Source organism: Dermacentor albipictus, chromosome 3, assembly GCF_038994185.2.
Source record: "Dermacentor albipictus isolate Rhodes 1998 colony chromosome 3, USDA_Dalb.pri_finalv2, whole genome shotgun sequence".
NCBI classification, from domain to species: domain Eukaryota; kingdom Metazoa; phylum Arthropoda; class Arachnida; order Ixodida; family Ixodidae; genus Dermacentor; species Dermacentor albipictus.
Window position 1 is genome coordinate 34,308,728 of NC_091823.1, and position 17,775 is coordinate 34,326,502.

The following is a 17,775-nucleotide window of genomic DNA, read 5'->3' on the forward strand; positions in this document are numbered from 1 at the left end:
AAAGAAGGATAAAAGAAGCTTCTATGTACCACGTATTGGGTGACGGAAAGCTGGATCGGGGAATTTGTCAGGGTGGTGTACCATTTTCTCATCGACAGTTTAGCTCCGAATATAATATTTGAGCTGTTTATTGTCTCTAATAACCAATTATGCAACAAAGCGACGTAAACAATTGTCTGACTTGCCCCAAACCGCGGCAGACAACGTTACTTTTGTTCTGTCCAGCTACGTGGCACATGCATTTAATATTGTCACGTGGTAGTGACGGTGACGAAAGAAGCAGTACGGTGGAATACAAAACTAGCTAGCGGCGAAACGTGGTTGCGCGATAAAGATAAGTACACGTGTCATTATTGGCACAATTTACGTGGTACATGTGGTACAAGCCCGTTCGCAAGTGCCTGCGATGGTTACCAAGGTAACAACGAAGGTAACGAAGGTTACAAGTGCGTGCAAGCGTTCGCTGGCATGCGCATGTCTAACATCCGTATAGATTACCCACAAACACATCCGCCGAGATACTGACCAATCCAGCAGCCAGCAGCCATGCCAAAACGCGGGAGGATAATCAGAGAAAGCTTGGCCTTTAAAAAGCCACCGAGTCCTGGGCTTCGACTACATGACTCGTATGTGGCCGAATAAAAGCGTTACGACTGCAACTGATGTAAGTTTAGTAAAACTGACCCTCACTTAACCAGCGCGAACCGATTAAACCACGCCGCAATAACGTCTCCCAGTCACTCGTTTTCCGACCTCGCGAACAACCTAAAACGTGCCATAACAAAGCCTACACCGGGGGGCATGCGCGGTTTGTTATTGCTCAATTATTCATCGGAGAGTGAACCGCGCTGGTGGTGCCCGGCATCGAGAAAAAACTCGGAATCTGCGGTCATTCCTGCTTTGAATGCAGCCGTATATCGAGCCCGTATACGTTCCACGCAACCGCGTTGCCAGACACGTCCGTCTGGTCGCGTGGCTGTTTCTTCTCAGTTTCGGATATTGGAAACGGGCTGGTTCATGGTTTTACTCAGAAAGCGGGTGTATACACGCGGAACCCCACAGGAAATCCTGCGCGGCCGACATTTACGTCTCGATCGTTTGCCTCCGCTATTCGTCCGTTTGTACATTCCCATTTCTTGCTCCCCCCCTTTCTCGCGCGTCATTAATGTCTTCCCCTGAAATTGAAGTAAATACATAAAATGTAAAATAAGAGGGTTGTTTGTTTGTGCTGTCACCTTGTGTTTGACGTAGTAGTTCTGCGCAAACCTGCAAGGTGGAGAGAAGTAATGAACAAAGGAAAAAATCAGACATCCACCTGTTCGTAGCAATTGCTACAAAGGAAACCCATACGGGTTCCTCGAAACAAAAGCCTCATAGTTGAAGAAAAATTCCTCCTGGTCCGGACTTGCCTTTGCTTCGTGTTGTCGACAAATTCGACTTCGCCCTGCCATCTGCTAGCCGCCTGGTTAGCTCAGATGGTAGAGTGGCTGCCCCGGAAAGGCGGTGGTCCCGGGTTCGAGTCCCGGACCAGGACGAATTTTTCTTCAACTATGAGGCTTCTCTTTCGAAGGAACCCGTATGAGTTTCCTTTGTAGCAATTGCTACGAACAGGTGGATGTCTGATTTTCCTTTTGTTCATTGTCACCTTGTATTCGCCTTGTTGATTGTCGTTTTACGTTCACATTGTTGTTTCGAGAGGTTCTTTCTTTCGCGGGCGCTTGAGTTTTTCGTGCGCTCAGTCAACGGTTAGACGACGCTTCAAACTAAAGGTCACCCGTTTTCCTAGACCGCGACATTTCTGGTGGAGGTGTGGAGAGACCTCGACGTATGCAACAGACGCGTCCTGGAAGCGAGAACATCGGCGCCATACCCGGAGCTTTTACACCGGTGCCCCGTGGCAGCCGCATAATTCAGCAACTATCCCCTGAGATATATATACCTTTTTTTTCGACCCTTCGCTTTCGCTGAACCAAAATAGGAAAGAGGTAAACAAATCACTATTGACGTTCTTTTCTGCGACCTGAGTATCAATATGCCCGACATATATTTGGTGGAGGTTCACCGACGGTCAGCCTACAATGCAAAGGCCTCGACTCTGCGATCTCGTCTCAGTCAATAATGCGCCCTCTCCTCTCGTCTTCAGAAGACAATTACCGCTCTGTCTGCCTCGAAATAAAGTTTTGATGCGAGGTCGTGCGTGTTTTTTTTTCTGTAATTTGCGCGCGAACTCTTATTGCGTTTGCCTCCCAACCATACTTGCACTACACCCCGCCCTCAGCGAGAGAATATTCGCGTAAAATCAGAAAAAAAATGAATGGAAGACAACAAGACGCAGTTCGAGACCCGTATTCACAAAATACTTTTTTAAGGTGCTATGTAAACTGCCGACCAATTGGGTTAGCGAACGTAATATTTATTAATGTAACCAACCAATGAGAAAATTTCTTACGAAATGAAAAAATAAATGTCAATTCGACCCCCGATAGCGCATGATAGCCTTCCTTGATATTATTTTCTTTTAATTTCTGCATATCATATGTGCATGTTCATTTGACAGTCGAATGTTGCCAGAAAGCCACCGAATAATGTCGCCAAGATTTTGAATAACCATCACCTATATAAATCGATTAAGTGGGCTCCCATTTTTCTGGCTCGAAGAGTGAAACAAAAGATCCGCGAAATTTCCGAGTGGCCAATTTTCGCTCTGAACACTGATTAGCCCCATTGTTCTGTAGAAAAAAAAGAAAAAAAATGTTCTACTTGTACAGTAATTGATCTTGCAGTGCACAGCGAAATAGTGAAATGACTCAACATAGCTTTCCTTTTCTTTTTCTTGTTTAACCTTTTGCACCCTAACGACTTCTTGAAAAAGCTGGAATGCCTTTTCTGATAACATTAATTGCATAAGTTTATTTTCACTGCCATAAATGTACACAGTCGTGTTCTTGTTGTGTTTACCCGTATTTGCAAGGTTACGCAGAACCTCTCGGTTGCTTACGTCTCTTCAATCATGTCTGCAACCCCGTTGCTAATGCCAAGAAATCGGGTGGCTGTATGCATCGATAAGTACATAATAAAGAGCTAAAAGTTGTTATTTCACAAACTTCGCACATGAACTGTAATATCAGAATAACTCAGAAATGCCTTAATTTCTTCTTGTTTCTTTTTTTTTCATATGGTTAGTTTCCTCACCAAGGCCACCTTCACAAAAGTGCTTTTCATGACAGTGCTATCGTCGTCCTTTATCTGTAAGTAGTCTTTTTTATTAGAATTCACTCACAAAGCTCTGTGATATTATTTCTTACGGCTTAAACATTTTTGCTTAACAGATAGGGTTCTAAAACGGTAGATATTGGACAAAAGAGTACCACTCTGCTTGGTATTACAAAAAGGGTAAAAAAACGTTTTATATTATTTTTCAATTCTTTTTCCACACTTGCCTATTAAACTTCATCACACTAATGCAATGAAACGCGCATTCATAACGGGACATGCTATCTCGTCTCTCCAGGGACGTCTGCAATATGACTTTCCTCGCGTTTCCATCATGGCCACTTTTCAATAACTAAACTCACACAAACGTCTTCCTGTTTACTTCCCGCGAGTCGCACAATATATCTGGACGGTAATCACGTCGTCTGAAGACGCCACGGCCGAAACCGATCGATAGAGGCGATTGCGTGGCAAACGTAACGATTCGTTATGGAACACATCTCTGCCGAGTTTCAAGCGACAACACGATGAAAGGATGCGCCCGCTCCGTTTCTGTATAGTCCCATTTTCCTAAACTCTAACCCTAAACTTACGAACCTTCGAGTCTCAATACTGACGTATTTCGGTATAACTCCTGAAAAGTAGGAAAGCCTGTAACGTCTGTCGCCGTTACTATACTTTGGTTGTGTTTAAAGCGCCAAGGCTGACAGCGATTAGACGACCATTCAGGCTCTGTAAATAATAAAAAAAAATATCCAATTGCAAAGGTTTGCACCATTCATTACTCAAACAAAAGCCAAGCCCTACCAATAATTCATCTCGTGGTCAAAAAAGAAACAGGTTTGGAAAATTGAAGCTGCACATTTTTATTTCAATAGAACTGAAAATGAAAATGCGAAATCGTCACTATGATGCCTACATCGAAGTGCACCGCTTCACACGGTTTTCATAGCACACATAGTATACCCGACAGTTATTTCGCAAGGCGAGAGTGGGGTCAGCCATTCCGGTTCGCGTTCAAAGGATTTGCAACCGAGCCATCGTATTGTGTGCGCTACATGAACCAGAGGCAACCGCACGCCCATATTTGAACTGAAGAATGAGTTCCGAATCCCGTGAACGTCGCCTTGAAAGCTCGTCAGGGTAGTTCGTTTAGTGAAGGTTGGACGCGAATAAATGGACCTACGGTCACCCTTTCGGTCAGTCACCCTCACCAGCTGAATATCGAAGTGCGCAAAAGACCAGTCGTGTTCTACGTTCAGTAGTAGTCAAGAGCAAAGCGCTCAATGCCAGAATGTGTGCTGTGATGGTCGTAGCACAAACCTGTATGAGCGTCGCTTATTAAGAAAATATGTAAATTATGTTGCTTTTTAACGTTTGTGCGTGGGTAATTAGTTATAATAAATCCACGTGCCTTTTTCTTTACTTTTCATTGTGCAGTCATTGTATAACAGGACGCTGTGATTTTATTTACCAATTTGCTGACACGTAGTAGAACTTATTGTTATTATTGTGATTCTATTGGCGTTTTTCACATACGCAGTTATACCGTTAGTATTGTAGTGCACGTACCAATTCGCTGGAGCTATTTCTAAGCACCTTAAGAATTTTGCAGTATAATGATACGCAAAGAAGTGTTGCATCTGTGTCTGTCAAGGTCAACTGGACACAAATGGTTACTCCGAAAGAAAATTATTCCGAAAAGTCAAAGCCGGCCTGCTTGCAATTCATGGCTGATTTTCTACAGTGCAGACGACCAGCAGACTTGCAAGAAAGCAGAAAACACCGCACCACTCACGTCGTCTGTTTCTCTGCTCGTCCGTACGTCGTCTGCACGGTAGACAATCCCCTTAGAAGAGTAAGCGCGTATACTACCGAAAAGCCGATTCACCTTTTATTTCTATTCCCTTTCTCCGTCGAATGCGCAAAGAAAGAAACAGCGAGTCGAGCGATGTTTTGCAACCGGTGAAAAGAGCGCACCCGCAAGAATGACCCCGTCGGCGAGAAGTCGGCCCGGTGCTCTGCGCCTCCTTCTTTGCTCCCTTGCGACGGCCTGGCGCTCTCGTCAAACAAGCGCATCCGTCTCCATCAGGCGACGACACCGCGAAATCGGCGCGCATATTCCCGGACTCGCCCTCGTGCAGCCGGCGGGATCCAGGGCGAGTCCCCCCCCCCCCCCCCCCCCCCTCGCACGCAGGGCTGCAAATGCTTTGTGGCGAGTCGAGCGACGATTACGCCGCAGACTCAGCGGGCGTCGTCCCGCACGCTTAACCTGGGCAGCCACGCCGTGAGGCCTACATTTCGGCGCTCGCCGGTGTGCTCATTAACTGGTCCGGCCGATTGGTCCCTAAAGGAGCATTCTAATGAGCCGCCCTATCAGCTAGTTTGCGGGGCCTTCGGCCGTAATCATCATTTATCACGGTTTCCCCTGTAAAGCTGTCTCTGCCACGCTGTTTCACTCGCGTTGGAGCCGCGCCGCGCGTGCGGACGCTGTCGGCGCGCTTCCGTGGAAGGTGCGGAGTGTCTGCGTTTCACCGGCGTTAATTCTGAAATTCAGGAAGTTGGGCCAGAGTAGGGGCGGGCTACCTCAACATACTGGTCAATAAAAACTGCAACTATAAAGAGCACTCTCTGATTTGGTTGCAGTCTTTAAAAAAAAAACAAGGCGAAGTGTTTTCGCACTTAGCATATATATATATATATATATATATATATATATATATATATATATATATATATATATATATATATATATATATATATATATATGTATATATATATATATATATATATATATATATATATATATATGTATATATATATATATATATATATATATATATATATATATATATATATATATATATATTTGCACAGTATATTTGACTGACGTTTCGGCTGGTAGACTAGCCTTTGTCAAAGTCAACCATACTGTGCTTATTGAACGTACGTCGTACTCTTCTTCTTCATCATATATATATATATATATATATATATATATATATATATATATATATATATATATATATATATATATATATATATAAATTTTCTTCAATATATCGCAAACAACGAATGACGGAAATTAAAATGCTTCTCGCCGTGTCTTATTCCGGCATTCAGCTTCTGCCATCACAACCGTTGACTATGAGCTACCAAGACGACAACGCCGGTCTGTATTTCATTTCTTTTTTAACGCAAGTCGCCGAAGTCAGTTTGAGTCTTCTCAGCTGATGAGTTACCGAAATGAAAACAGTAGTCCCATTTCGTTTTTTCTGTACTTCATCTTTCGCGCTTCTACACGCGTCTGCACGGGTTCAGTGGCCGCCTAGTACAGGACACACTCTCCCTCGTAGCACCGCACCACATGTCAAATCCAAGCCTGTGTCGTGGCGCACAGAGCTCTAAAAAAAAAAAACTTACCTGCAGGAGCCGATCCGGGAGACTGTGCACCCGGCGGCATAGCTCGCCGCAGTTTCGAAAAGAGTTGTCCGCCCGTGTCTATCCGCAAATCAAACGTTCGCGGCGACTTCGCAGATGGTGGTTTGTCACCCACAACCGCGCGACGCCGCGCAGACGACGTCAAAAGCTTCGGAGCGTACGCAGTGGCGCAGCAGTTCACCAACCACGCGTCCGTGCACGACACCGGCCCGACAGGCTCTGCTGCTGGGCCGAAAGAGCGCGCCCGTGGAACGAACCGCGTGCTCCCCGCGCGCGCTCTCGCGGCGTCCACGAGAATGAGCGCGCGGGCGAGGTGCTTTCCTTTTTGTCTTCTTCTTTTTTTTTTCGCCCGTCATCCTTCCTCCGTGCATTGGGGGAGGCTGTGCGCACACACAGCCTCGTATGGTTTCGTGTTTGAGATTTCATTTCATACTCGGGGAGTTTCGTTGGATTGGACCGAATTCGAAGGACGACTGAGGTTGTTGTTTAACAAATTTGCCAAGCAAAGTTCACCCTCTGAAACGGTGGTAGCCAATGGCACGCAGCGACTACAAGTGCAAAGGCAAATGTGTAGACTAGAAGCTTTCTCCGTACTTTACAATACGAAACTGTCCCAGATCTATCACTATGTTTATTTTACCTTTAGCTAGCAGGCCCGACTCACGCGTCCAAGAAAACGGACAGCCGACCGACTGACCCCAACCACTCTATTTATTTATTTATTTATTTATTTATTTATTTATTTATTTATTTATTTATTTATTTATTTATTTTAATGCCCCAAAGCAACTCTGGGGTGCTATGATGGACGCCGTGGCCGAGGACTCCAGAATAATTTTGGCCCCCTGGGTTGTGAAATGTGCGCATAAACATAACTACACGAGGGTATTGTTGAGTATAACTGCTTTATTTTCCCCTGTATTGCCCACCCTGTTTGCACCTCAACTCCACTGTTTTCTTTTTTTTTACTTCTTTAGGGATTTCGCGGGGTGGTGTTAGGAAAGGTTCAATTTTGTTGAGCATTGGCCTCGTAGGGTTTCTTTAAAGCATCCAAGTGTTTTACGTTCGCAACTAACTTGCAATTTCTAAAGCATACATAAGTCCCGGATATAGCCTACTAACGGCGCGTTCTCTACGTGTCGTCGAATTTTTGTTAGTGTTTACACGTAATTACGAAACTGCAGTACTTCCACAGTCCGCCACACAAGTTTACAGGGTTTCAGATTTGCGAGAACATTCAAACCGGATATGCGTCTGGTTAACCTCCCTGCCTTTCCTTTCTTCCTCTCTCTCTCTCTTTCTCTCTCTCTCTCTTTCTCTCTCTCTCTCTCTCTTTCAGTTCTCGCGACGCATATAGGCACATAGCGTTGAATTCCAAGTCGCAGTCTGTGCTAGTTTTTGCGACATACACGGTCATCCGTTAAATTAGAAGCTCCATGCCATCGAAGAGCCGAAATTCCCATTCTCTTGTAGAATTTATGTCCCGTAAATGTCTGTGGTGAACTGCGCTATCTTTGTGTACATTCCTGTACTGTTTTCTGTGTCTTCCCAGACTTGTGAGCGCAACTTTACATGATTTCACAAGAGAGAGAGAGAGAGAGAGAAATGCAGAGGAAGGCAGGGAGGTTAACCAGAGGTAGTTCCGGTTCGCTACCCTGCAAGGGGGAAGGGTTAAGGGGTATAAAAAGAGAAACAGAGTGGAAGGGGGAGATGAAGAGAAAGAGAGACGAGCACGAACAAAGCGCATACAATACAAAGTGGTAGGGGGCGGCCTTCTTAATGTCTACCGTGAAGCCCCGTAGACCGCAGGAACCTTAATAACGCGAGTAAGGCCTTCAACGCGTATGTTCTTTCGGAGCACTGGCCTAAAGCTTTGAGTTCTGATAGTGGACGATTGTCCAACTGGTCCAGTACTCTGCACATCACTTGTCTCTGAACACTATATCGTGGGCAGACACAAATAATAAGTGCGAGCGTCTCATCCATGTTGCATGTGTCGCACGTGGGGCTATTGGCTATTCCAATGAGGAAAGCATATGAGTTCATAAAGGCAACGCCTAGCCACAAACGGTATAGCATGGTCTGTATTGTTAAACTGTTAGAACACAGAGGGAACAACCTAGTGCCTTTTCTGTAATCTCGCAAATAGCTCGTTAAAAAATTCGCAGAACACATATCCCTGACGTCTGTCCATGTAAGCGAGGCTTTCTTAGTATTGGAAAACGGTGCGTCGAAACACAAATCATGGCATGCACATTGTGCAGATCTTTTTATTTACAAATAACGGTGCGTTCGTGGTTGGGGATTCGTCATTTGTTTTCGTCTTGCTCCGCAGCTGCCTGGGTTTTCCGACAGAGCGCCATTCACAGATCAGAGAAAGGGTTTTCTGCAGTCGATTTTATATACGCCTGATGATGTCAACTACATCTTTCGGATTGGTTAATAGTTCAGAGAATCTTTTTCTAGCTCTTTGCGAAACATAACTGCATTTGTTACTGCATGACACCCCTTGCTATTCACCGTTTTATCTTCTCCACGAACGCGAACTTCCTCTGCTCGTCGACATTTTACTTCCCGCTGCTCTAAGCTCATCCACTACATACATTCGCGATGCCATAGCGCAAGCCGACATAGATCGTCATATCACTCACGAACGACGTCCAAGGCTTCCCGAAAAGCTCTTCATGATTGGGGCCACAGGGACGCTTGTTACTCCTCAGGTTCCCTGGTGCAGCTCCAGCCTCCGTCCCTCCGTATCGGTATCTCCGAAAACGTCTCGCCTCGCCACGATGGTCCCGACAGACTGTTACGCTAAGTTACCCACGCTGCTTGCCAAGTTGAACCAGTCGGCGATCCAGGGCGGCCCACGCGACCGCCGTCAACTATCGTGCACGTCGTGATGTCTTAAGACGAACGTCACGACCACCTCTGTTCCGTCCTGACAAGCTCCAGGTCAGTGCTCTTGCCCCAGGGGGGCAGCGTGGCGAGACAGTCGAGCGAATGGTACTGTCGGTCGGACGACGACGACAGCGACGAAGAGACCAGAGACACGGCCATAGAGCCTTGCATTGGTCGCGGCTACCTGTGGTTCTTGCAACCTTACAGATAACTGTAAAAATGCGCAATCACCGTGACAGCGTTAACGCGACACTTCCAGCGAATGAACGGATCACGACACGTCTGAGTATGTTTGATGCTATACCTGGATGACATTTGCACCGCGGCATTCCCAGTGGGTCACTTTGGTTCTCCATTCATATATGATTCCCCCTCCATTTTTTTTAAATTTTTGTAACCTTTTCGAAACAGTCAAATTGTAGCAGTTCGAGATCGTTGAACGAATTGGAAATGACAACTGCATTTAAGGTAGTTTTATAAGAAGCGACAAGCTCGTTCGAAGCGACGAAGGTTAGTAGAAGTGCAGGTGCTGCCCTTCATTACCACGGTGCCTTAACAGTCATAGTGGCTGTGCACGTCGACAGTATAGCTACGCTAGTATAGCCGCAGATTTGATTTTCGAACTGTAGGCTAAGTTCTCATCGAGCGAAGTGATTGATTCAACGATGTCATTTGACACTGACGCAATCGCCTGTACCCGCATCCTCCTCTCCTATGCCGTCGTCCTCATCACCCAGTGCTCTATTTGCTTCTTTCTCATCTAATTTCACCCCCCTTCCCCCTCTTCCTACATTTGCACAATTAGGTAGGATTACGATCCTTTTAAGGAATCATTTGCACACTAGTTCACCCCCCTCGCCTCATTGCTTCTTATCACTCTTTCTCCTGGCGATTTTCACTGAGCGTTCTTGAATGATCAGTATAATACTGTCGCATTAAGAAGTAGGGAAGATATTTTAGGCAAATCTCTTGCGCAATAAGAATAACGTTATCATTCACCGTGTGGACATTGTCGTAATCACGCGCCTATAATATTCATTTCTTTTCTTCGTCATTTTCCTGTCACCAATTATAGTTGCGTATTTCTTCTTTATTCTTTTTACCATTTTTTTGTTAGCAGATATTAAACCGTCTAGGGTCAATTTTCTCAATAGGATTTTTAACCTGCCCTCTGAAAGTTCAGTGCCTTGTATCTGATTGTTGGTGTCGTTTTCAAGTTAGCTTGCAAAAAGGGCTAACCGTCGCCAACATGCAGATACCCAAATTTCAAAGTTTATTTCCACTTCAATAAGTGAGACAGTTCTCATTTTCTCTTGGATAATTATTGTCGTGATGTATTGACGGTGAAAAACGACGCAGTGTGAGTACTGTGGGTTACAAATTTACCTCTTTATTGGACCAACTTGCGCCCAGCAAAACAAGTAACACAATCGCAACAATAGGGACGAGCCAAATCGGCCATCGTGGAAAATTTGATCTGCGGGTCAAGCGCGTCGGCTTTTATAGATGACTCGTCGAACGTTCCACCGTGATCGCTGGTGCCTGCGTGCCATCCAGAAAGTTTTACACAATTCTTTCCGCGCACACAATCTGATTACACAAGGTTCGGCGAGAACATACGCAACATACAGAATCTGCGAAAACGTTCGAGTAAGCTCCACTCATGCAGGCGCGACTTGAGCAGAGCGATAGCTTTACCTGGTTAGCAGGTGAAATCCAGTCCCTAAGGAAAGGAGAAATAAGTACATGTGTCAAGGTCCCCCTCTTAATACACAGCATCCCAATGCTGAAAAACGAAAGCAAGATACAAAATCACATGAAGTAAAAAAAGATAACAAAGAAACAAAGTCCGAGAGTTAGTTAGCGCGGGTACAAGTGCTTAAGGTGCAAAACGTAGACTATTTCAGGCCTTTAGCGGCGCCGCCGTGATTGCGAAATGCCGTCTGGCACGACCTCATAGTCCAGCGTGCCAATACGTTGGATGATCTTGTAGGGTACGAAATAGCGTCGAAAAAACTTCTCGCTAAGCCCTCGTCGGCGTATTGAGGTCCATACCCAAACACGGTCGCCGGGCTGGTATTCCGCGTAGGGTCGTCGAAGATTGGAGTGCCAGTTGTCGGTCCTCTGCTTGTTCGTGATGCACAGAAGGGCGAGCTGTCGGGCTCCTTCGGCACGCTGGATATAGGCGGCGACGCCTGTATTCTCTTCGTTGGTGACGTGCGGCAGCATGGCGTCGAGGGTCCTTGTCGGTTTGCTTCCGTAGATCAGCTTGAACGGCGTCATCTGCGTTGGCCCATATAGGATGAATCCAACAAGTAAGTTTCTCAGAGAAGTTTGTCCACCGAGCAACTTCTTCCAGTGCGCTGTTCGACGCTAGCTTGCCCATCTTCATCTAAGGATCTATGCTTCATTGTCGGTCGGGACGGTCGATACATCCCCTTACGAGGAAATGAGATGCCTCAGATAAACGTTAATAAGTAAGCGCACATGCATAGACCTCTTCGGTAACTTGTTTCCTTTTCTGTTTTTTTTTTAATCCAAAATGGCCTTAGTTCCAAATGTAGGTTATCAGTTCGACTTATGCGTCGAAATTAGTAACATTACTTTCTTCAAAAAACTTCCCTTAAAGAAAAGAAAAACCGGAGATTCTGTGCTAGTGTCATAGTGAAACTAATTAAAGTATTGCTATTAACGTCTACGACAACGAAACTAAAGTAAATGGTTTTCGGTTTAAGCACACTCGTTAGGTATGGAATTCCACCTCTAAAAAGAAGAAAGCCGGTAAGTTAGGTTCCTCTCGACATAGTTTGTTCTTAAGAGGCTTTTTAGTGAGTGGTTCAGACGTGCGAGCATCAGACATAAGGTACGTCCTCACTTTGGGAAATAAGCGCGCGCAAGGCGACGCGCTTATTTCGGCAGCGCTTGTGGTGCCGTCCTCTCGCATCATGTCCCTCCTACGTTTTGCGCTGTTAACAACAGGAGGGAAAGCCAACAAGCCCAAGCTGCTATTCTAGAGGATTCTTGCCGCGAAAGCGCCTTTCGCGGAGCGAGTTCTTAAGCTCGCCGCCTTGCGCGCGCTTATTTCCGCAAGTGAGGACGTACTTATAAGCGTTGTCGCCTGTAAATTGAAAAGAATATGTAAAGCACGCTTCTCCACGGAAACAGTTTTAATGCGAGTAAGCCAACTTCAAAAAGATCCTTTTTTTTTTCTTTTTCTAGAGCCTTAAAGGGCAACTGAGGCACTTTCTTCTTTTAAGTGAGCTTTCAGTGAATCATTAAAGTTTTTCACCCCCTGAATACGAAAATCATAGTTTAAGACGCCAGAACTCACCGCTACTCGCTTTATTTAACAAAAACAAAGACGCGCCAAGCACTTTGTCATAAAGGCCCAACCCCACGCAGCACGGGAAATGCGTCTCGCTACGCGAACACGTAAGCGTACGCGTCTCCTTAAACCACATCCTCTGGGGCTGCCCGGAAGACCCCCCGCCCGCCGACCTCGTCTCGCCACCCCCCACCGACGAACAATGGGAGGCTCTTCTCTCCAGCACCGACCGAGACATCCAAACACGGGTCCTGGCACGAGCTGAAGACTCCATCGTGAAGCACAACCTGGAAGCCTACGTAGCTTAGCCTCCCTTATCCCTTACCCCTTCTAATAATAAAGTTGACACTCACTCACTCACTCCGAGTGCGTACGTGGGTGACGAAGGAAAGAGCGGCCAGCCACACGACACGCGCACCCGTGAGCCATTCACTGCGCGTAGCACAGGGCTGACAGACCAGCGGACCAGCGATGGCGGAAACGTTCGTCTTTGGGTTTGAGAAAAGTTTTCCCTTAATTTCATTATGCCTAGCCTTTTCTGAACGCCGATGAGCGGTCCTTCGAGTTATGAACTTCTCGCCGGCAAGCGAGCGCGTTGAAACGCTCGGCGAGTTTTTATTTGGCCTTACCGAGGTGCAGTTTAGGCGAGAGCTTGCGAATGCAAGGAACGGTCAGAAAAACACATTTCACCGAAGGGATTATAACGCTTTCGCATTCCGACACGTATGCGCCCTTGGGTTGGGTTGTCTAATAATGTCTTTCCACTTAATGTGCCTTAGTTCTTTGTACCAAACTTCCTCTTCACAATCTCTCTCTCTCTCTCTCTCTCCCAAACTTCGCAGACAGACTTATGAGTGCTTACGTGTCGGAATGCGAAAGCGTTATAATCCCTTTGGTGAAATGTGTTTTCCTGACCGTTCCTTGCATTCGCAAGCTCTCGCCTAAACTGCGCCTCGGTAAGGCCAAATCAAAACGGGCCTAGCGTTTCAACGCGCTCGCTTGCCCGCGAGAAGTTCATAACTGGAAGGACCGCTCATAGCAGTGCAGGAGCCGCCGCGCTTGTTTCCGTGCTCACCCGCAACAGCAACGACAGTAGAGGGAGGAGGTGGAGAGAATGTTAGCGAGGGAATAGAGAAAGAAAAGAGGCAGTTTTGTGAGCTACAGCGCTGCAGCCCAGAATAGCGCCGAATCGTGCACTTAGTGCCGAGAAACGAATGCTGTGTCGTAGACGCCGTGCGTCGGTTGACGACATGGAGGAAAGAAACAAAATAGGAGAGGCCCTGAGGAGAGGCCCTGGGGGTGCGTTCTACTACGGGCTGCCCGGACGACCACACGCACCCTGCCAGGCCGCTGTATCTCGAAAGCCATCTGCGACGGGTACAGAGTTCGCGCTGCACTGTGTTTTCGCGGTTTAGTTCGCGTTAATGGGAGCGGCAGCACGATGGTCAATTAGCTCACTGTTGCTGCCGCGTTTCCTCGCTGCAGCGGTTTGATACCAAGTTTACGCAGTCATCGAGTTACATTTGTTCATGTTTGCTTGTGCGCGCGTGGTACCGTGCTTGTTAATTTAGTTAGCATGTCTGCGTTCACAGGTTTATACGGCGCACAAAACTGCTATCCTTACTTCGTATAACAGTCCACTAATTCGCTATCGCAATCGATGCTTTGCTTTTCACGAGAAACTGACTTTTTTCATATTCATGCGAGAACAGTTACTAGCAGTTCGAAATTAGGTTTGCCTTGTCTGTCCTTCCTGTCACAGTGACGAGGTGGCTACAATCGTGACGGCCATGATCAAAATATTATCGACAAAACGAAAAAATGGTAGCTCCTTCCCCTCTCCCCCCTCCGCAAAAAGAAGAGCGCTTAGAACAATACCTTGTCCACTAGTGCCACCAAGTACCAAACTTGGGTGCTACGGCTATCACGGAAGTCGGATGCTGTAACCACTCAGCTATCGTGCAACATTCACGCTTGATAAAAGTTTCTCCCTTCTCTCAGCAGGCCCTTGCGCTTCTGTATCTTCCATCCAAAGCTTCATGCCCCTTCAACATACATTCTTCTTTTCATTGCACACAGAATCCTTCATACACTTCACGAAGTTGTCTACTTTGCAAAAATCGTTCACTCACGAGTAACGCAGCATCAATCAGACAACATTTGAAGTGATGTAGAGCAAGAAGAAAAGCTCGTGAATATATATATATATATATATATATATATATATACATATATATATATATATATATATATATATATATATATATATATATATATATATATATATATATATATATATATATATATATATATATGCACGCACGCCATAATCTTTGTCGGCTACACTGTTGCATCGGTTTACTCAATTCCACTCTCTCGCGGCGGGTTCTACGTCAGCCAGGCGGAAAGGCGTTCAAATGATTGATTGCGCCAGCTCCGCATAGCAGCCGGACCGTCGGCAGGTGGTCATTTCTCTAAACATTACCATTGTTTTTCATGCACCACAGCGCACAATCGCTCACACGGCGATGCAGACATTCATGAGAGGAGGGGGGAGGGGGGTGCATTGAAAATGTGGAGCTGAGCATGCTGCGTCATACGGAGGGTGTCCTAAAAAGAAATCAGCCACTCTTGCACGGACTATGGAGCAAATCCAAGGAAAAGTACGGAAACGACGAGAACCCCCACCGAATCCGGATGTGATGTATACATCTACAAACCAAAAGCACCACGACACGGTGCAGCGCAGCGACACGACTTTGAAAAAGTCCTACGCCTCAGTCGTGAAAGAAAACCAGCAAAGGCCTTCAACTGCAACGAATCCATCAATGCCCTCAAGTGATATAACCTCAACCCCACGACAGCAACAAGTGTCCTCAAGGTCGCAGCAGAAGAACAGGAAGAACCAAGAAAGGTCGTTAGATGGTAGCACTGCAAATGAGATATCAAGTGTGCTGGTTCCCATGATGTTCGCCGCACTCAAGGCTATTCTCCGTGCCAGCCCATCGTTTAAGAGCATCCCTGAAGTAGAGGCCATCCTGGCTTTGGAACCGCTAGTGTCGTCTTCTTTCACGGCGCAAAGCCGTGATTCTTCGCAGTAGCAACGATGGCTTCGCCAACAATCGTCTCACAAGCGGTGTCCACCAACAAACACTTCCGCACATGTACTATATTCCAGTGGAACGCTCGCGGATTGCGCTCGAAGTTAGCAGACTTTAAGCATCTTACGCGAGTGTACCGATTCCCTTTTTTAGTCATTTCCGAGTCTCGCGTCGACGAGCACTTTAGGATAAAGGGGTATTATTTTCATCATTCAAGGCGACAAAATGGAATTAGCCGACTGCTCGTTGGATTTCGCAACGACATACCTGCCTCTGCGATTGACGTAACACCACATGACAAGAACGAATATATTTGCGCAACCACAGTGATTGCATCCAAAGTGTTTACCCTAATCGACGTCTACTTGGAACCAGGATCACCTTTCGACGTGACCAGATTGGAAAACTTGTTGACAAACACTCAGTCGCCACATATTATTTGTGGCGATTTCAACGCACATAACGAGATCTGGGGCAGTTCACATACATGTGGTCGGGGTGCCAAGCTGGCGAAACTTTTTGCAAAATACAATATAGAGCCCTTGAACGATGGCAGCATAACGTACCTGAAAAATCCGACGACTGTTAGCTGCATTGACATCACATTCGTATCAAGTCAAGTGGCCCCGATGTTCGGATGGTGTACAGATTTCGAGACTCGAGGTAGTGATCACTACCCGATCCTAATCTCTGCCCTTCATTTTCGGACGTCGCCCAGAAAAGTGAAACTGAAGTCGGTAGACTGGGAAGCTTACACAGCAGCCGTAGACAAAGGAATCACAGCCTCGACTACAAATACAGAAATAATACCGACAATAGCTCATTGCCTCAAACAAAGTACCCGCTCTGCCACTAAGCATTGTAATGTACCAACAAACGACGAGGAATTTGAAAGGTTATGTGCCATTCGAAGGCGTGCCGAAAGGAAGGCTCTACGTACTAAGAATATCGAAGACCTCAGAACTTGTCGACGGGCACAAAGGCATATACGACGCTACCTCACCAAACTGGACCGAAAAAGGTGGAGGGACTTTTGTGGGACACTGGACATACGACAACCGCTGAGCAAAATCTGGCGAGTCGTCAGAGGCATTCGCAAAGAGCCGCAACAGCTTTATCCTTTTATCGCCCTCTCATTACATGAGCGCGCATCCCTGAAAGAGGTGGCAGAGCAGTACTGCAGGCTCCTTTCCAACGGGGCACAACCTTTGCGGCAAATTGCAAGTCGTCAGCCTAGTCCACCTCGAGCTACCCTTCCTGACTTAGAATTACCATTCACCATCGAAGAGCTCACGGCAGCAATCAGCGACGTAAACAAGCGATCATCACCTGGCCATGACGGCGTGAGTTATGAAGCGCTCGCAAAACTATGCCACACATCTCGCCTACGCCTTCTGGAGTACTACAACGCCTCATGGATAACTGGGGAGGTTCCTACGGAATGGAAGCTTGCGAAAGTCATTCCTATATTGAAACCATCAAAGCAGCCAACGAATTACGCCTCCTTCAGACCCATATCTCTGCTTAGCTGCGTAGGGAAGCTATTCGAAAAAATGATCTACAAACGACTAAATTGGTTCCTGGAAGCTGCAAAAGTTTACCCGGAGGAAATGAATGGCTTCCGGCATCCCTATACAGAGTAGCATGCCAGCGGTTATATACGCGCCGGCAAAATTCTCTGTTTTTCTAATAAAGAGCCCTCTCTCTCTCTCTCTCTCTCTCTTTTGTAATAAAATAATCTTGGCCAAGTATCGTTTCAGCGCTTAAGCCTTAGCAGCAGACGTTAAAAGGCATCTT

At 46.3% G+C, this 17,775-nt stretch overlaps 1 long non-coding RNA gene across 1 annotated transcript in view; it reads left to right on the top strand.

Annotated features, from left to right (window-relative positions):
- LOC135902904 (uncharacterized) overlaps window positions 1-17,775 on the top strand; it is a 65,753-nt gene that overhangs the window by 18,389 nt on the left and 29,589 nt on the right. The window contains exon 2 of the long non-coding RNA XR_010564641.2: window positions 3,184-3,248. This is a non-coding gene — a long non-coding RNA (uncharacterized lncRNA). The remainder of the gene's footprint in view (window positions 1-3,183; window positions 3,249-17,775) is intronic.